Source organism: Paroedura picta, chromosome 2, assembly GCF_049243985.1.
Source record: "Paroedura picta isolate Pp20150507F chromosome 2, Ppicta_v3.0, whole genome shotgun sequence".
NCBI lineage: Eukaryota > Metazoa > Chordata > Lepidosauria > Squamata > Gekkonidae > Paroedura > Paroedura picta.
This window is the reverse complement of record NC_135370.1, coordinates 30962721-30978420: the sequence shown is the minus strand read 5'-3', so window position 1 is coordinate 30978420 and position 15700 is coordinate 30962721. Positions and strand designations below refer to the sequence as shown.

Below are 15700 nucleotides of genomic sequence, written 5' to 3'. Positions count from 1 at the left end.
TTGACCACCTGGCAGAGGAGAGCTGCCTTGTTGCCTCTACCTTATATTCACAATAAAGAAACCAACAGCAATGAACAGAGTACAAAATAAACTGATCTATGCCAGAAGTTTCAGAAGAGGCAGAGATTTTGGGGGCAGAACTTTCCACAAAATGCTTTATTACCCATCTCAACTTAAAGATGTCAGTCAGCATCAGCATTTTGGTAAGATTTTAACCCAACCTGATGACAAGGGTTACAATCATACACGAGGCTAGTGTGTAGTGTACACTTTCCTAATGCTCTGTCTGCACCATTCTCCAAATATATCTTGTACAATTTTCACTCTCTCACCAGATATACGTATCTATACGAGACTTTTGAAACTGCTTTTTCAGTTTTATGTTTCAGTGACATTTCTCCCCACAATCAATCCTCCCCCCCCCCAAAAAAAATGTTCTATACAACGCAGAAAATAATTCAGCTGGTGTGGTGATGGTGAAGAACGACAAAGCTTATGTACCTAAACAGCATAATGAAATGGCAAAGGAAACAAGGAAATTAATGCAGACTGTTACAAAGAGAAGTTCAGCATGAAAAGGTATCTGCAGAGCCACCATTTTTACATGTGTAAATGACTGCAAAGGTCAACTGGGCGTCCTTTAATGGGAAGCAAGGTAGAAAAGAATTTCATGAAAGAGCTATTACCGGATTTGGGCAACGTATCCTGCAGTGACTTCCAGTTTCTTCATTTGGGTTTTTTTTAATCTCTTTTTAATCTCTCCTTCCCAGCTCCCCACACAATACGGTGGGAACGGAAACCTCCCAAAATGGCTTTATATCAGGCATATTCTCAGCCAGCCACCGTTCAGTAGGTAGCGAGATGCAGTACAATGAGGGAGAGGAAGAGGCATAACAGCAAGACAAAGGACCTGTCCAAAACCCAAAGGAGACAGCAAGGCAATTCAGAGGACTGCTGTGCTGAAACAACCCCCCCCCCCCACTCACCCCCCCACCCCAAGCCATGCATTTCCTCTGCAATGTTGAAAAGGCTGCCAAATCACGGCCAGAGTCAAAGCAGAGTACCAATTTGACCAAGAGTCAAAGAAGTCACAGGGAAGCCAACATAAACCTCACGCCTCCCGATGATGCTGGCAACTATTCTTTAAAAAAAAATCTCAAAGCTATTATGTCTCTGGGGCATTTTATTCCCTTCCTGAATCCGATTTCAAGTTAAACGAGAAGCGGCCCCGCGAAAGAAAGCAAAGGGGGGAAGCACCAGAAAGCAGCGTCACCGGCTGGTGCTCAAGGCGAGGCTGGGAGAAGCAACCATACAAAGGGAGAAGGAGGAAACCCCCGAGCCCGAGAGAGCGGCGGGGAGCCTAAAGCCGGCCTCTTCTCCACGCTGGGTTGGGATCGGAAAAACCCACCCGCCTTTTTTAAGTTCCAAGAAGATACCTGTTGCTATATATATATATATACATGGATGTATATATTTACATGCACACGCAATGCAAGGAATGCTAATGCTCTAAGGTCCACCCAGGCTGAATAAATTTCGTTTTAAACCAAAACACGCGACAAAATATACAAGGCAGCCCAGGGAGATATTGCGTTGCAGAAGAAAAGGCTGGGGAGGGCGGAGAGCAGATGGCAAATCCCACAGCGGGACCAGAGTCTGGGGGAAGGGGAAAGGGGAAGGGGGGTGTTTGCAGAGCGCCCTTGGCGGAGACTGGGGGGCGCGTTTTTGCTGTGCAGCCCCCCCCCCTCCCTTTTCCTTCCCGCCGCGCCAAAGGAGGAGAAGCCAGCGAACAAAAGCCCGCCCGGGCCTCGGAGCCGGGCCTGCTCCTCCTTCCCTTCCCCTCTCCACGCCCGCCAGCAAGCAAGCCAAGCAAGCAAGCAGCAGAGACTCACCTGGGCCTGGGGGCGAGCGGCTGGGTGCGGGCCGGCCTGAGGCGACGGCGCGGGGAAGGCAGCGGGCAGCTCTCGAGTGTCGACGCCGCCTCCTCCGCCCGGCTTCCTCCGCCTCCTCCTCGGCCCGCCTCAAGCCGGGCCTTCCCGTGAGGGCCGGACAAAAGCGGCCGCTGGCTGGCTGGCTGGTTGGCGTGGCTGCGGCAGCCCCTCACCGCCGCGCTTGACAGTCAGGGCGAGCCGAGCACGCCCACCCAGCCAGCCAGCCCGCCCTGGCAATGCCGCCACTGCCGCCGCCGCCGCCGGAGACCCCCCCCCGGCCAGGCTGAGGGGAGGTCGGGTTTCCCCTCCGCGCTGCAGCTGCTCCGAGGCAGGGTCAGCCAAGAGCCCCACCCTGGAGGGGAACAATGCAGCCGCCGAGGCAAGCCCGGCGCTTGGGGAGGCTCGGGCACGTGCGGAGTAGAGGCACCGGAGGGGGGGGGGGAGTGTGTCACACACACACACACACACCTTTGCTTTAATGGCTCCTGCCCCCCCCCCCTCCGCGCCTTCTTTCCCGGGCCAAGGAGGAAAGGGATCTCGGGAAGCACCGGCCAGCCTGTGTGAAGCGGAACCGCATGTGGAGAAAGAAGAGTTGGCTATTATACCCCGCTTTTCGCCACCCGGAGGAATCTCTAAGCCAGGGGTGGTCAACCTGTGGCCCTCCAGATGTTCATGGACTACAATTCCCATGAGCCCCTGCCAGCGTTGCTGGCAGGGGCTCATGGGAATTGTAGTCCATGAACATCTGGAGGGCCACAGGTTGACTACCCCTGCTTTAAGCGGTCTTTCTTAATGCAAAAGCGATTTTCTGCAGGAAGTACTGTTCCTGCAGAACTGGCTTTGTGCTTTACAGCCTTGTTCTGTACAGACCTGTGCATGTGTTGGGGAGCGATAGCCATTTGGAAGACCACCGGACAGCCACATTGCACATTAGACGCGTGCCGCACCCCGTGGCCATACTACGGACTGTACGAGGAAATGTTAACTTTACATTAGTTGCACTTAAGGAGAATTTTGATATATATATAACCCACATTTCACTGGGTAGCTATAGCTATCCCAAGTTCCTTGTCATGGTAAATTTTGAAGACCACCTGACACCCACATTGTGACACACCTGTAGCCACACCGTGGGCTTGTACAAGGAAAATTAACCTTACATTATTTGCACTTATTAAGTAGGGTTTATATATATATATAACCCACATTTCACTGGGTAGCTATAGCCACCACTATGTTCTTGTCATGGTAAATTTTGAAGACCACCTGACAGCCCTATTGTGACACACCTGTAGCCATACTCCATGGCCATATCCTGAGATTGTACAAGGAAAAGTTAATTTTGCATTATTTACACTTAAGGAGAGTTTTTATTTACACTTAAGGAGAGTTCATAGAACCCACATTTCACTACTTGAAGGAGACCCAAAGCAGCTTACAAACACCTTTCCCTCTCCCCACAACACCAGTCTTGTGAGGTAGGTGGGGCTAAGAGAGCTCTAAGAGAACTGTTCTGCAAGAACAGGGTTAAGAGAACTGACAAGCCCAATGTCACCCAGCTGGCTGCATGACTTGCCAGATTAGAGACCGCTGCTCTTAACCATTACACCAAGCTGGCTCTCTAGTGCGCATGAAAAAGCATTTTTATCCCTAGGCAGTTTGAGGCCATAACCACGGTTCATAGCCGAAGCTTGCCTGTTGTGTGCTCTAACCCTGTTGTTGGTATTGTGTGTTTGGTAGGGGTACCTATTTTGTGTGTGCGTCTGTCCTCTTCTGGGCTTTTAAAAAGTAGATGAAATGGTACTCTTGTGTTGGAAGGTCAGGAATATTCCTAGTTAGTAGCATTTTATCACAGCTTGAATAGTAGTGGAATTTAAAATGAGATTTGGTATAGTGATCTCTTGTTTGAAGTAGTCAGTCGGGAAATAGTCATCTGCTTCCAATCCTCTTGTACGTATCTAAGCCTGAGGCCAGGGCTGCAAATTTTGGAATATGATCTGGAGCCTTGAGTCAGCCAGCCTAAGAGCTGAAACTGTGAAGTACGTTTTTATTTATCTAAATCAGGCCTTCTCAACCAGGGCTTCATGAAATCCTGGGGTTTCTCGATGGCCCAGGAAGGGTTTCCTGAATGGCTAGGAGTTCATTGTTATATATATAACAGGCACGTGCGGAGTAGAGGCACTGGAGGGGGGGGGTGTCACACGCACAAACACACAAACACACCCCTTTGCTTTAATGGCTCCTGCCCCCCCCCCTCCTCACCCTCTTTCCCGGGCCAAGGAGGAAAGGGATCTCGGGAAGCACCGGCCAGCCTGTGTGAAGCGGAACCGCATGTGGAGAAAGAAGAGTTGGCTATTATGCCACGCTTTTCGCCACCCGGAGGGATCTCTAGGCCAGGGGTGGTCAACCTGTGGCCCTCCAGATGTTCATGGACCACAATTCCCACAATTCCCATATATTTGTTCAACATTTATTAGGGGATATGACTATATATGGTCATGTTGAACCAGTTCCCCCCTTCTTAAAATGGGCCTGGAGGGGGTGAGAAGGGGAGGGGCCCTGGTTGGGCATGTACACAACTATGCTTCCCAACCATATTCTGCATGATTGCACCACTTCTGGGGTTTTCGAAGTCCGAACAATGTTTCAGGGGGTTTCTCAATGGTAAAAATGTTGAAAAAGGCTGGTTTAAATTGTGTTACTTTGTAAGTTGCTTTGGGTCCATTGTGAAGAGAAAAGTGGACTATAATAAATGAATTTAGGTGCCATGCATCTGTTCATCCCCCCACTAAAAAAGTTCAAATGTGATCACAAAGCCATTTTACTGCATGACCATCAGTCAATTTACAAACTTGAAGCAAGGTCGTCTAAAATTATATTTCTGTCTTTTGCACATGTATACCGAGAACAAGAGAAAGGCCCTAAAGTGCTTTAGCTGTCAGGTATAGCATCCAAATAAAATTGCCCTGCATGGCTTGGGACATTATATAGAATGATTCCATCGATCATATTTGTAGAAAAATCCTGATCATATGATAATGGCAGATAGCAAATTTCGGAGGAAGAGTTGTCCTAATATTTTATGGGGAAACAAATATACATCACATGGTACCTTAAAAACTTGACAAAATTACCTTGGACACGTTTTATTTTTTTAAAAAACTGACATGTTAACATAACTGGCTCCAATTCAGATTTGGATGCTGATTCCCCAGTGGGGGCTATTTCCCCATCTTTTTCTTATCCAAAATGAGCTCACAGAGCTCATGGGACAGAAATGTAGGCAACCCGCAGAAATATTTCTGTATATGTATATTTACTTCGGGGAACGATTTCAAATGAGGAAGCCATATAGGAAGGAAAGAGTTAAACCTGCCTGCAGCTGTTCGCATCCAAATCAAAATCCTGCACACAGGTTATTTAAAAAAGTACACAAATGGAGACGGGAGAAGAAGAGAATAATAGAATCATAAAGTTGGAAGGGACCATACAGGCCATCTAGTCCAACCCCCTGTTCAACGCAGGATCAGCCTAAAGCAGTGGTTCTCAACCTTCCTAATGCTGTGGCCTGTTAATACAGTTCCTCATGTTGTGGTGAACACCAAACACAAAATTATGCAAGTGTTCTTTCACAGAAATTAAACTGAAACTGACCAATGGTGTGAGATCCATTGTTCGTGATTGTATATAAATGTTTTTTTTTCTGGGGTTGCTCAGTTCAGTTCTGCCTCTTGTCCGGCTGAGCTGCGCCACCACATGGAGCGCCAGGCGGGAGACTACGCTGCACTGGAGGCACTGCTGGAGCGGCTGGCAGCCGAGCGTGGGCACCTGCAGGAGGAGTGGAAACAGTGGCAGCGCCCCCCCCCCGGCCAAGGTGCTCGCCTTGCCATGACCCCTGTGAAAGGGTCGTTCGACCCCCAAAGGGGTCCCGATCCCCAGGTTGAGAACCACTGGCCTAAAGCATCCATGATAAGTCTCTATATAGCTGCTCCTTATTGTCACTTTCTTAAGGCGTCTTAAAGTGAGTTATAATTGCATTCCCATTATGCACATTGTGAAGTAGATGGGCTGAGAGAGTTCTGAGTTTCCACCGCAGAGTGGAGATTTGAAGTTGGGCCACCCAGATCCTACTCTGAGACTCTAACCACACTGGCTTTCATGGTATACCTACGGTTGAACAGTAACAAGCAGCTAAGTCTGGGAGTATAAAACAAGTTGTGTGGTATCAAGTTTCCCAGTGGCTGTTGGCAGGCCTGACTCTGATTAATCCTAAATTCTAATTTTAAATGTTGGGTTTTAAATGTTTAAAAGTAATTTATTAATATTGTTAGCTGCTTTTCTTTGAATTTGAAAGGAAGCAAGATGGTTAATAAATATTTAAATCCATAAATCAATAAAATCCTCCCCAGAGGCCCATACACCCCTGGAAAGAGTCACCCTCTTTGCCTTTTATTCACAAGAAAAAAAACCGGCTTGAAGTCTGGCAATACTCTTGAGGTTATCTAGAAACAGCCACTGAAGGAAACTGTTGCTTAAAGCTAAAGGTGTTCTTTTTATCATTTATCCCTTTTAAAAAGATTTCTGAATTTTTCTAAGGTTTCTAGAAAGGGCTGGGGTCTGTTCATGGCCCCAATCTCTGGATTTAAGTATCCACTGATTTGACCACATTGAGAATTAAATATATTGACAATATAGTTTTTTTCTTCCCAGTGTGCCATCTAAGTCAGAAAGTATTTCAGAAAGCAATATAACTTATATCTTGGTTTGTATGACAGGTAACACTAGGAAGGACATGCCATTAATTTGATTAAAACTAGGTGTCAACCCTGGTTGATAAAAATACATAGCTAGTTCAGGCCTCAAAGGCTCTCAAAGAAAGCAAAAGCAAAGGAAAATTCAGTAGACCATGCAAAATAAACTTGTGGAATATTGAAAACACAAATTATGCGAAGAAATTATACTTAATGCCAAATGAGGTCATTGTTAAAGAGTTTATATTACTCACAGTGGCTAGAAGCCAGCTAAAATGCAAGAATGCCAAGTTAAATGGCCTGCAGATTGCATCTTTGTGTTATATCTCTGCTTAGATACAGTTTTGACACTTAAATGCCCTGTACAATGCTCCACTTATTAAGGCAGTAAATTCACATATTAACTTATTCAAAACAATCAGAAAACCCCTAGTTTTGTTAGTATACTTATTGCTCTTAATTGAATTAAAAATAATGAGCTGAAATCTAAAAATTCTGCTCACAGATACAGATATTTCCCCATTCCTCCTTTCTGTGGCAACTGCTGAAACCCCTTCAAAGCAGAGCAAGCCAGTAGTAAGGTTGTTACTCTTTAGAAGGGACCAGGATGTCTCCTAGAATTACAACTGCAGACTACACCGACTAGTTCCCCTGGAGAAAACAGCTGCTTTGGGGGATGGACTCCATGACGCATGACATTCTGTCTCCTCTCCAAATCTTTTCCTCCTCAGGCTTCACTACTAAACCTCCAGTAGTGTCTCAATCTGGATTTGGCAGCTGCAGGCAGTGGGCATTTTCCAGGGTACACCAAAATATAGCAGCAGCCCCAGTACCAGAACGACTTGCACAGCAAGAGGTGGAAAAAGTAGCAATAGCCAGGAAATAATTGGGAGGAGGATTAATAACAAAAAATTAATCAGGATAATAGGTAGAACAATAAAAATGAATACATTTTGAATGTAAAAGAAAAACTGGTGCATAGTCTTATCACAGACCAACTTGCAGACCTCCTTCTGTAAGGCCTGCACAGATATTTAAAACAGAGTAAGCAATGCATAACTTACTGGAATGTTTCAGCTTGTTTCTCCGTCTAAAAAGGCAACTGCAGTAGAACCACCACTGGGCAGCAGCCCTTTGCTGCTTCCATTCAACCTTTGCAAGCAGATTAGTAAAGATGCCTTCTTCACCTGCAAAGTTAGGAAAAGGCCTACTGACTACCTCAGAGGAATCTTCTGTTTCAGAGCAAAAAAAAAAATTAATATCCAACTCAGGCATACCTAGTAAATGGACTCAGGCATACCTAGTAAATGGACTCAGAATCAGAATCACACAGAACTGGAAGAGACTACAAAGGGCCATCCTGTCCAGCTCCCCACCTCCTCAGGGACATAAAAATCACACACTTCTGACAGATTCTCCTCCTAAAAACATCCTGTGAAGGAGACTGCACCACCCTCTGAGGCAGCATATTCTACCTATGAACAGTCCTCACCATCAGAAAATGCTTTCTAATATTTAAGTAGAAGAAGAAGAGTTGGTTCTTTTATGCCGCTTTTCTCTACCTGAAGTAGTCTCAAAGTGGCTTACAATTGCCTTCCCTTTCCTCTCTCCACAACAGACACCCTGTGAGGTGGGTGAGGTTGAGAGAGCCCTGATATTACTGCTCGGTCAGAACAGCTTTAGCAGTGCCATGGCCAGCCCATGGTCACCCAGCTGGCTGCATGTGGGGGAGCGCAGAATCAAACTTGGCTCGCCAGATTAGAAGTCCACACTCCTAACCACTACACCAAGCTGGCTCTTCTTTCCAAGTGGAACCCCCTTTCACATAATTTGAAGCCATTGCTCCTAGTCCTTTTCTCTAAGGCTGCACTAAACAAGTTGCCCCCTTCCCTCTTCAGCATGTCTACCTTCCATGAAATTAAACGTCTTTATACCGCTCCGCGGTATAAATAAAAGCCTAAGGTGGGCTCAGTCAGGGATAGCTTACAGGGGACAACGATTGGCCCCCGGCCCTAGGAGTGACAAGCGGAGGGGCCAGTCGGAAGGCGCAAAGCCTTGTCACTCTGGGGGCAAGGGGCCAATTGGAAGGCGTGCACTGCATGCCTTCTGATTGGCCCCTTGGCCCCGAACTGATGACAGAGAGGCCAATCGGAAGGCGCAAAGCGCCTTCCAATTGGCCCCTCTACCATTCCCCATGGGATGCGCCAGTTAGGCAGCCGCCGAGGGGAGGCTTCAGCCCAGGCCCTGGAACATGCCCCCCATGTCAGGGATGCGCCGGGCCTGCTTCGAGCCCCAAGCCGAAGCCCGGGGACTCACAGGGGAGGGGGGTGGGCAGTGGAGGCTTCGGTGCGGCCCTCGGAGCAGGCCCGCTGCATCGGAGATACAGCCGGCCTGCTCTGATGCCCACGCCGAAGCCAGGGTATCGTGGAGGAGGGGGGCAGCCGGGGAGGCTTCAGAGGGGCCGGGGGGGCTGCCCCAGTCCCTTTAGAGCCTATGCTTATGGACGGGCTTTGCAACCTAGTAGAGATCACATTACCCCTTCTTCTCCTCCAAGCTATGCATACCCAACTCTCTCAAGCTCTCCTCACGAGTCATGGATTCCAACCCCTCAACCATCCTAGTCACCCTTCTCTGAACATGTACATACTTGTCAATATACTTCTTGAACTGTGGCACCCAGAACTGGACCCAATGTTCCAAATGAAGTCTAACCAGTGCGGAATAGATTGTTCTCACAAACGGCAGGTAGCCAACCTATTGGCAGGATCTCTTTGAGAAGGGGCTCACATGATAGAACATTCCCTCACTTAAAAAAAAAATAGATCTTACACATTGAAAATCGACATTTGGCTTCTATTCCAGGCTTTCCGTCACATTTGGGTTTTATATGTCAAGGAATTCCTCCTCCCCACAATGGGAAATTATATCCTGGGAGAGCATTGATGGATTTCCATAAAATAGTAGCTTGGCTTGGCATAGGGGGAACTGAGGGAAAGTACCATTTTCCCTCAGAGGTGGCGAGTTGAAGCCACGGACCAGGAAGGAACCACACTCTTCCGGAGAAAGGGGGCGCTCTTATATGATAGGTTTTTTTTGTTTCATTTCGTGAATGTTGTGGAAGTTGTGGCGGCTTTGGGAGGAAACGTCACAAGGGTAGAGGAAAAATAGAAAGAAAATAATTAAGAGAAAAATAGAAAGAAAATAATCTCTCAAAGGGAAAGTAACAGGTTCCATGTGCACTCCTCTGCACTCTGAAGTGGTACAGCCCAGACAGAAGTATATCACTTCAGAACATTGTGGTAATTTGCTACGGCAATCAGATGAGATCCTTCATGGAAGAGCCTTTGTACTGCATTCATTAGATCTAGGTTGTTCCCTGTTATTGCAATCAGGCCTTACCTGACTTACGCACTAATGAATGTGGCTTCACTCACACCAGTAATCACCATTAGCCGTAGTGTGTCAGGAGAGCTACCTCCCTTCAGGACGGTTACATGTACAGAACACGTGAGAGCCAGAAATAAATCATTCTCATTGCAAAGGATTGCTTTCTGGACTAACTTCCAAAGGCGATTAGATTAATCCACAGTTTAATCACTTTTAGGATATTCTCTAAGACCTTCTTCTGTTGCAAAGCTTTTCTGTACCAGATAGATTGATGTTTACCGAAACAGCACCGCAATAGAATCAAACCCACCGTAACGTATTGGCACACAAATACAAAAGCGAACACTGCCGTTCCATTGCGTGCTTCAAAAGGAAAATAGCAGTCGATCAAGCAGTTGATGAGTCTATGAGTATATAATCATATTCAAATGCTTTTCCATTTATTAAAATACTAGGCTAACGTTCGATGCGGCAGCATTTTACAAATCACCATATATGGTTAATGTCCGTAATGCCTATTTGACAAGCACTGAAATCCAGAAATGACTGTAGTGAACTTGCAGGCTGTGTTCAATGCATGTGAAATTGAAATAAGTTACTGTTTGGAGGAATGTCGCGTCTCGAGAGCCCTAGCTGGGAGTAAAGTTATGACGCAAAGGTTTCCAGTAAAAATTTTTTTAATGAATTTGAAGGACTGTTGTGATTTGCGTCTTGATTAAACGCTGCTTTGGAAGACAAATAACAACATGTGACAAGAATGAACAGACTCATGTCAATATTAATGGCATTTAGGCTTGTTAACAAAACAGAGGTCTCTCCCAAAAGTGGAGACACCAGTTTCCGCCAATTTCCCACTCTCACACCAGATCCCCCACTTTTCCAATTCCAGGAACAGAATTTCAGGTAGCTTAGTAAGCCGCAGGGGGAGGTAGAAATAGGAAAGTTCCATTCTGCAAAGTTAACCATGACCCATTATGCGTGGTGCAATGGCCCCACAGACACAACGCGGGACCAGAAGCGCTAGGAGTGCTCCGGAGTGGCGGCAGCAGTGGTGGCGGGGATCAGGGACATGGGGCCCACACTGCACGATGGTGGGGAGCGGCATGCTGCTCTCCCACCATGGTGGGGATGGGGAAGATGCCCCTGTCAGCTCCATGGAGCTGGCAGGGGCAAGAGGCTCCCTGAAGGGATGCTGTAGGTCGGAGAAGCTGGGCCTGAAAGCCCAGCTCCTCTGATTATGCACAAGGCTAGCCCGACCTAGCCCTTGCTTGTGCCCTCGGGAGACCCAGGAACGTGGAAGAATCCGTGGGTCTTCGAGAGCCTGGGCTTGGTGGCGCCCGGAATGGTGGCAATGTCAAGAATAATCAGGGATTTTCCCCGAAGCCCTATCGCCGCCAGCTCGGGCATTCTGGCCTGTGCATAATCCGTCCATGATGGTTATATACACCTTACTAACATGTCCAATGAGCCACAATTAAGCAGGGATTTGAACCTGTGTTTGTCACATCCGTGTCACATCTAAATGCAAATGCATCTATTGATTTGATGTCTAATTGGATTAGGAGCCTTTACAGTAACCTGGAACTGAAATTAAACTTCAGTACCATTTTTATATAAACCTTTCCCTCTTAAAATCATCCATCTATATTAGCTTTGCACATTACCAGCTGCAGTAAAAAGGTAGATTCGGGTGGGTAGCCGTGCTGGTCTGAAGTGGCAGCACAAATTTAGAGTCCAATGGCACCTTTAAGACCGACAAAGTTTTATTCAAGGGATAAAACTTTTGTTGATCCTTGAATAAAATTTCATGGGTCTTAAAGGAGCTGTTGGTCTCAAATTTTGTTCTACAGTGAAAAGGGAAAGCGCAGATATCCTCTCTAGCACACACTGTGACATCCAAAAAGGAAACAAGGCATCTCCCCTGTTATAAGATATCCAGACTCTAAATGTATCTGGAGGCCATCCCACACATGTCCCACTGGAAGACATATGAGCTTCCTTTTTGAAAGTGACAACAACCAATAGAAAGCTGGCCTGCAAGTTCCATATTTAGATCCTCATAACTGTTTGATGTAGTAGAGAAACGTAATCCACCATGAAGTTTAACAAAAGTTTTCGAGAGAGAGAGCATCCAAACGTGCTTGCCCTTAAGCAATTATGGGCTGAGATATAGTTAGGTCGTTTTGGTCATTGCATTATTATTAAGCTAGGCATATCTGTCTGCAGCAGAGTAATCTTATGCAGATTTACTTCAGTCTAAACCAGGCTTTCTCAACCAGGGTTTTGTGAAACCCTTGGGGTTTCTTGATAGCTCTGGAAGGGTTTCCCAAATGGGTGGAAGTTAATTATATATATTTTAAAATATTTGTTAAACATTTATTGGGTGATGTGACCTTGTATGGTCATGTTGACCCATTCCCTCCTCCCAAAATGGCCAATGATGAGTCTGGAAGGGGAGAGGCCCTAGATGGGCATGTACACAGCTAATACTTCTGCTATGTCTGTGGGCATTTAGCCGCTGATGCAAATGAGGGCTTCTGCTGGCCAAGGAACTAACCAATCAAAGCAACCTGTTAAGGTCCAACCAGATTACTCTGCTTAGAGCCAATCCGAATGCTCTGCTTAGAGCCAATTGGATTGCTCTGCTTAGGGCCAATCAGAGGCAGCAGCGGGCTGTCTGAAAAGTATAAAGATGCATGAGTTCGCCTGTTTTTCCCTGTTCAGTATTTGGAGCTTGTTGCTGCAGTTGCTAGATCAAAAAAGCTGTTTTGAAGAATCGGAATCTGTGTTCACTGAACCCGCAGGCTTAATAACTTCCCAACCATATTCTGCATGTTTGCCCCATTTCTGGGGTTTCTTGAAGTCTGCAGAACATTTCAGGGTTTTCTCAATGGTAAAAAAAATTGGGAAAGGCTGATCTAAACCCACTGAAATCTGCGGAATTAGGCTGAACTAATTCTGCACAGGATTGCACAGCCTTGAGTCCTTTTGTTTATTTGTTTAGAATGGGTTCTTTTTGTGTGTGTGGTTGTTGTTGCTTCTGTTTCTCCAAGCATATCTTGCCAAGGCAGGAAATTCCAAAAAAAGCAGAAAACAATCTGTTTAAAGGAATGAAAAATTATCACTAAGACCCCCAATCATGTAATTCTTGTTAATTTCACAGTAGTAATCAATAAAATCTGCAATATAAGAATTTACAGAGTCACTAAAAAAACGGTAGATTCTAGAAACAGGGTTTAAAATCATCTAAAAAGATGGCTGAAGTTAAAGGTTGTGGGGGGTTCTTTTGCCTCCTGTTTCAATCTGCACAACAACCCTGTGCAGTAGACCTCAACTGTTTAATCTCCACAACAACCTATGTGGGAGGCCTCAAATGTTTGTTTGCACAACAGCCCTGTGTACCCCCCAAAACAGCCAATTCTACCAGGAGAGTTGATCTAAAACAGACAAAAACACTGATATGAGTGGTGAAATCTTCCATTTTAAGAAAATAACCAGGGAGAAGGAAGAATAAGGTAACGAGAAAAAGAAAATGCTAAATAGTTAAATGCATCCCCCCATAAGTAAAAACAATAAGGTTCATAAATAAGGAAATGTTGAAAAAATTATGGATAATGCATGGTGTCAAATTCCAAGTATTAGATATAGAAAACGTACTCCATACTTAGGGTGCATTTAACTGCTTACATATTGCCTAACACTCTCTCCTTGTGTGGGTGCATGAACAGGTTGTATGGAAAGAACCAGGGGGGGGGGGAGAATCAATTAAAAACACACATGCATTGCAGTACAGTTATTTTTTCTCCCCATCTCAGATTCTCTTGATCTGATACACATGACTCATTCACAATCACTCTCTTGATGGTGAAGCAACTGTGCAATTTTGCTTTAGCACCATCTACTGCCGAAGCAAAGAAATGGTGAATTCAGAAACCAGCTTTTGGACACTTGGTTGAATTGTCCTTTGGAGTTATGAATCTTACATGCAATTGTTTGTCAGAGACCCTTATCAAATTTCCTTCTATTCCATTTGTTCCTTATTGTTGGTACCCTATATATATATTTCCTGGCCAGGGAATTGTTTGAGGGTGGTGATTTTAGATTCAACTTTGCTGAGGAACATGTCAGATGAGACTATTTCAACACAAGTACAAACCTCTACATCAGTTTCTTAAGTAATCAAAGCTCATAAAACTTTCTGGAAAACTTTTTTATGTTTGTTAAATTAAATTATTAAATTTTGCCTCCCCAGGAATAGATCTGAATTTAGTGCCCTGTTACCTCACATTTTCTGAATCCACGTTTTCTGTGATCCCTCCCTGCCATTTTAATCCAAACTCAGTTTCCCAGTGAAGAATTCCCAATTTTGAATCTTGTTTCCAGCCACCCTGTTGAGTTGACATCCCACCCTCCTGTGCCCTCTCAGATTGTCCCCTGATCTGCTAATTTGTATAAAGTGTAATGTGGACTATGTTATGATGGAAATTTTTTCATTGTAATATAGCAAGGTAATAATATTGGGACAAAATGAGTAGCAAGGTTTCATGTAGTTTTCTCTGTGCAGTTACATGACCAAAAAGTTCCTTTCCCCCCTTTTTTTGGGAGGGGGTTGGGGGTAGGTTTTATCACCTCACACTTTTATTGTTTCTTCATTCTCTCTCCCCATCCCTTTCCCTATACCTACTGACCAAATACACGATGACACAACCGCACAAAGGAAATGTAGAACATATGGGGAGGACTGGCTCCCAATCCAAGAAAAATTCCCTGAAATAAATGCTCTTTTGCAGGAAGGGTACTGCAAAGTCAGAGATTCACCAGGAAACAGCAGCAACACTGAGGTGTTGAAAAGGTCTCAGTTGCCTTTAAGCTGATCCTACATTGAATGAAGGGTTGGATTAGATGGCTTGTATGGCCCCTTCCAACTCTATGATTCTATGAACTCTACCTTGTTTGTTCCCTTCTGGACTCAGCTGATTTAGGCACATAAATAATAGCGGCCCTCTAGGTTGGTCTCTGGGGAAGGCACTGGCAAACCACCCCGTATTGAGTCTGCCATGAAAACGCTGGAGGGCATCACCCCAAGGGTCAGACATGACTCGGTGCTTACACAGGGGGTACCTTTACCTTTACCTTTAGGTTGGTCTAGTGCGCCTAGTCAAGGCCATGGTCTTCCCAGTTGCAATGTATGGCTGTGAAAGTTGGACCATAAAGGAAACTAAGCGTCAAAGAATTGAGGTTTTTGAACTCTGGTGCTGGAGAAGACTGTTGCGAGTCCCTTGGACTGCAAGGCGAACAAACCGGTCAGTCTTAGAGGAGATCAGCCCTGATTGCTCTTTAGAAGGCCAGATCCTGAAGAATGGTGGGAACGATTGAGGGCAAAAGAAGAAGGGGACGATAGGGAATGAGGTGGCTGGATGGAGTCACTGAAGCAGCCAGTGAGAGCTTAAATGGACTCCTGGGAATGGTAGAGGACAGGAAGTCCTGGAGGATCAATGTCCATGGGGTCGCAATGGGTCGGACACGGCTCCGCAACTAACAACACATTGAACTACTGTACCATGTTCTACCTTGCCTACTCTTGCAGCTATCTCACAAAATTAAACTGGTACAAAACGTGGCAGCTCATCT

General features: G+C 45.7%; 1 protein-coding gene across 4 annotated transcripts in view; it reads right to left on the bottom strand.

The window, feature by feature from the left end:
• Positions 1–7209, bottom strand: part of SESTD1 (SEC14 and spectrin domain containing 1) — an 88391-nt gene extending 81182 nt beyond the window's left edge. For 2 of the 4 annotated variants that reach the window (XM_077319567.1, XM_077319570.1), the window contains exon 1: positions 1893–2296. The gene's annotated coding sequence lies outside the window, so the exon portion shown is untranslated. Of the gene's footprint in view, positions 1–1892; positions 2298–7185 lie in introns of those variants that run through there. The other 2 variants (XM_077319568.1, XM_077319569.1) reach the window with 2 other exon arrangements.
• Positions 7210–15700: the final 8491 nt, after the last annotated feature.